Source organism: Ailuropoda melanoleuca, chromosome 14, assembly GCF_002007445.2.
Source record: "Ailuropoda melanoleuca isolate Jingjing chromosome 14, ASM200744v2, whole genome shotgun sequence".
Taxonomy (NCBI): Eukaryota; Metazoa; Chordata; class Mammalia; order Carnivora; family Ursidae; genus Ailuropoda; species Ailuropoda melanoleuca.
Window position 1 is genome coordinate 9,220,687 of NC_048231.1, and position 5,229 is coordinate 9,225,915.

Sequence of the window (5,229 nt, forward strand, 5' to 3'; positions counted from 1 at the left end):
CAATTTATTCTCTCCCCTGCTGCTGCGTGCAGCCTTCAAGTACCTTCACAGATTGGGATTTAGCAAAGGACATCCAGAAAAGTCACTGTGAGCGTTTCACGAGGAAACTGTTGAATGCATAGGTGGCTACTGCAGGAGCTGAGATTTTTCGGTCTTAGTACAGCAGCCCTGTTTTCACAGAAATGGGGGGTGGGAGGAGTCTCCAATTTCCCTGAAAATGATGTTACAAACAGCTACGTCTTCACTGAATGAGGTGCTCAAGAGGAGCACAACATCAGCGTTTCTGATGACAAACACCGGGCTGCTGAGGCTGCACGTGTGCAGGTGGCTGGAGACCGCGCCTCCCGCGCCCTCCCGCGCCCGCTGCGCCCAGGAAGCGCCTCCGAAGCCGCGCGGGCGGCGCCTCCCTGGCCCGCGGCCAGAGCCCGAGGCCGCGGGGCCTCCCGGGCAGGAAGTCACGCCAGGTCGGGGTTTCTGACGCGGTTGCCCCCGCGAAGGTGTGCTAGGGTCCGCCGTTGGGCCTCCGGGTACAGAGTCTGCCAGCTCTCGGCGTCCCGCCCTGCCGTCGCCTCCGGGAGCCCTGCCGGCCCCGCGCTCTCCGACCGGGCGCGGTGCCCCATCCAGGTGTCCCCCGCGCGCTCGGGGCCTCTGGCGGTCGGGTCGGCGCCCATCGTCGCCCACCCCCAGCCTTCACCAGCTGCCTACTGGCCCTTGAGTAGTATTGACGGAATTAAACGGAATTTTCAAGAATTCGGAGTCATCCCCGAGCTCAGTGGAAATGCAGGTGGGAGACTGGATGGAGTGGAACCCGTCTAGGAACTTTATCCTGGCCTCTGGTACGCAAAGAGCAAAGTTCCCATTCGTAAAAAAAGGTCATAGGTTTAAAGAAGCAGGCACAGATTGCCTCCAAAATAAACCCTCCCACGCCCGAGGCCCCCTAAAAAAGCTAGAACTGGAGACATTTCATCATTAGAAATGGGGCAAAATTTAAGGGAATGCAAGGAACTCAGTAATCTAGATAAATTATATTTTGACTCAATGTTTTTGAAAATAAAAAATAATGCAAAAAATCCGGGATGAACAAAATATCAAAATTTTAAATGAGGACAGGCAACTGGATCCTGAAACAAAAGGAAACATAGTAATACTGATTCTGTCTAGTAATCCTTAGGACACATTCAGCTTGTTCATTGTTTGCACTGCACGTGAAGGGCCCCCTCAGGACTATTCACCAGGAAGGGGAAAGGCCCCAGATGCCTAGAAGGGAAGAAAAGTTTCTGTCAGGAGAAAGTACCCCAGGCTGCCTTTCAGAACCAGCCTGGGGCTAATTCCCAAACCACAATGGGCACTCCTGCCCTGGAAATGGCCCCACTTCAGCCTTCTCAGTGACAGACTTCACATCTCCCAGTGAGTCCAAAAGCAATGGAGCTTCCACTCCATTTCAGAATGAACATAGACTCACCTTCTGAAGCCAGATCTGTAGTGGGTGCTAGGTTTTATTTAATGCACAGCAACTCCATTGAGTTTATTATCCTTTTTTTTCCCCCAGCAAAGGAAACTGAAACTCAAAGCAGTTAAATAACTTGCCCAAGGTCACACAAGGTAGGATTTCAATTATGATGCACTTGCTTCTCAGTTCTTGAGCTAGGAAGAGGAGGAAAGAACCCTATGAGCTCTGAAATCTTGCTGGGCTCAAACCTAGGATATGAGAGGATAGAATGGGAAATTCTTATCCTCTGGCCCCAGGTATGGTCTGTTCATCTCCTTCTTCCTCTCAAATGCCAGGAAAGCAGGCAATTGTCACAGATTGACATGACCTTCTAAGGCTTAGAAGAGGTGGCATTACATTTGATGAGAGGGGCTCCTGAGTGTGTTCACAGAAATGGAAGAGAAGACTGGTCCTCTCTCCTGGCAGTGTCACTACCAGGAGAAGCTACGGTCTCTGCATACATAGAACCTGCTTCCTGTCCTGGGGAAGCCCCTGGTCCAGCCCACCGCAAGTCTGACTCACTAGACTCAGGGCATGAGTCACACTCCTTCCTCACCCAGCTGTAGTGTCTGAGCCACCAGCCCACCAGGGAACCACACTGTCATAAGCCCGATATAACCATAGGGAAGAGGATGAAGACAGAGGAAGCCGACACTGGTGAACAGCTGAGACTCACTCAAGGAAGGGAGAAGGAAAGGGAAGGAAGCTTAGAACACAAGAGCTTATCTTGCTTTTCCAGGCAGGCACCACTCCCCTCCCTCTAAAGACTTAGGCTGATGTGGAAGGATCCTTGACTCTCTAGGAAAGCCAGATAATATCTAGATGTATGAGTTGTAAAGAACTGTATGGTCAGTGTTCGGGTGTAGGTGATTCATATAGCCCAATGTGAAATTCCACCATTAGAGAGTCATTCCTTTAGCTATAAATAATAATCCACTGTTGAAGATACAGCAGAGAAAGGTAAATCATGGAGTCTTACTCACAATGAATACATTGACTTAATGAGTATCAGAATCACAGAATCAGAATTTAACCCTTAAATCATCCAATCTGGACACTTCATTTTATGAGGACTCCCAAAGTCAGAGAAATAAAATGACTTGTCCAAGGTCTCAGAGCCAGTTAGTGGCAATGCTAGGACCAGAAAACAGGCTAACAGTGTAAGTATTTCAAGGCTAGCTCTCAGCAAATGCAGGGGCACTTCCCTCAGCAGTGTCCTGCATCAGAGCAAGACTGCCATCAGGGAGTACTACACAGCTGGAAAGAGTTCTGTCTGCAAAGCCAGAAAAGACTTTAAAGAGTGTTTTCTATGTTTTTGCTGGCCATAAATAATTTTTGTGCTCATTATAGAAAATTTAGAAAATACCAAAAAAGGATAAGACCACCCAAATCCCATTATCCAGGCAGATAAGTATTTTTACATGCACATATATTTTTATTTAAAAATCCTTAAATCTTGGGGCGCCTGGGTAGCGCAGTGGTTAAGCATCTGCCTTTGGCTCAGGGCGTGATCCCGGCGTTCTGGGATCAGGCCCCACATCAGGCTCCTCCACTAAGAGCCTGCTTCTTCCTCTGCCACTCCCCCTGCTTGCGTTCCCTCTCTCGCTGGCTGTCTCTGTCAAAGAAATAAATAGAATCTTTAAAAAAAAAATCCTTAAACCTTGTCTTTTTTCATTAATAATAGATACTAAGCATCTTAGCAGATCATTAAAAATAATTCAAAAACATAATTTTATTTTTTTTCAAAAACATAATTTTAATGGTTGAATAGCATTTCATTATACCTGTATCATAATGTATTTTATCATTTCCATTTAGGTTGAATTTCCTGTTTCTCTGTGTAAATGATGCTGTGATAAATACCCCAATACATAAACATTCTACCACATCCCTTATTATTTTGGATAAATGTGGATTTTTAAAAATAATTTTAGAGAGAGAGAGCAGGGGGAGGGGCGGAGGGAGGAGAGAATCTTAAGCAGACTCCCCGCTGAGCCCCATGCTGGGCTGATCTCAGGACCCTGGGATCATAACCTGAGCCAAAACCAAGATCGGAATGCTTAACTGACTGAGCCACCCAGGCACCTCTGGATAAATGTTTAAAGCATGTGTTTAGGTTAAAGGGTATACAGTTTAAAAATTCTTGATGCATGGGCGCCTGGGTGGCTCAGTCAGTAAGCGGCTGGCTCTTGGTTTCTGCCCAGGTCTTGATCTCAGGGTCCTGGGATTGAGGCAAGGCTCTGCGTTCAGTGGGGAGTCTGCTTGAGGACTCTTTCTCTCTCTCTCCCTCTCCCTGTGCCCCTCCCTCCCGCCACCCTTGCAAACTCTCTCTCTCTCAAATAAATCAATAAATATTAAAAAAAAATTCTTGATACACATCATCAAACTGCTTTCTAGAAACGTACCACAAGTTGCCTTCACCAGCAGTATGTGATAACAGCAGTTTCAGGTGTCTATAACAGCATTACTTGGAGTATTTTTAGAAACCTTTGCTGAGGGGTGCCTGGGTGGCTCAATTAGTTAAGTGACTGCCTTCCTTCCACTCAGGTCATAACCTCAGGGTCCTGGGTTTGAGTCTCACATCGGGCTCCCTGCTCAGCAGGGAATCTGCTTGTCTCTCTTCCTCTCCCTTTGCCTCTCCCCCTGCTTGTGTTCTTCAAATAAATAAAATCTTAAAAAAAGAAAGAAAGAAAGCTTTGCTGATTTTATCAGATGGAGCAGAGCCCCTTCCCAGATGTGTAGGCTCTGTTATCTTTATCAGGGGACAGCTGCTAGAGGAGCTCCCCCACTGGAACAGACTCAGAACTGGGAAGTGGCCAGGAAGGAGGGCAGTGAGAGAAAAGGAGGGCATGTGGGGTCCTGGCAGCCGGGAGAGCACCCTGAAGGTGCTTTTAAGCATGGGCAGAGACAAGAGAAAGGAGAGGGGGGCTAGAAGTGCAGGCAGTAGAAAAAAATGGAAGAGAAATCTGCCCAATTCCTGGCTTTGCCCAAAGCCATCCATCAAGTTGCCCTCTTACAACCAGAAACACATTCACACTTCCATCATTTCATTCATTCATTCACCCAGCTGGAGACTCATATTGAGTGTGTCCTGTGTACCAAGCACAAACCACGTGCCATGAGCAATACACAGACCCTGCCCCAGAGCCTTACACATCAATGTAAACAAGGCACCGTTTTGATGAACCACGAATATCCCCCTGGTCTGCCACAGCTGACAGGGCAGGCCCATCAACACAAAATGCTGCTCACACTCATCTGTGGTGAAGACTGTTTTTGATTTCCCATGAGTCGTGGACTATTGAATGGTCCCACTGTGCATAACTAGAATGTAGCCTCCACCATAGGCAGCTTACCAGAGATTGCTGTCTCAACCGAGCTCGTCCATATTCCATTCAGTGTAATGAGACCATCGATCATGCACTTGAATGTCGTGGCAATGCTCAGCTCATAAAAGTTTCCAAACACTCTCAATTTCTGTTCTGTTCTTATCATAGGGCAGTGCCAGACAGACCACTCTTGAAAAGTATTGCTTTTGAATGTGAGTTCTGGAATCTTCAAGTCTTATTTCAGCCACTGCAGGAACTTTGGTAAGTTACTTATTCTTTCTGATCCTTATTTTACTCACCTGTAAAATGGGGTAATAAAGTACGTACCTCACAGGGTTATTGGGCAAAATAAATGAGATCATGAAAGTAAATTGTGAAGTGTAGTGCCTGACACACAGTAGGACATAATAA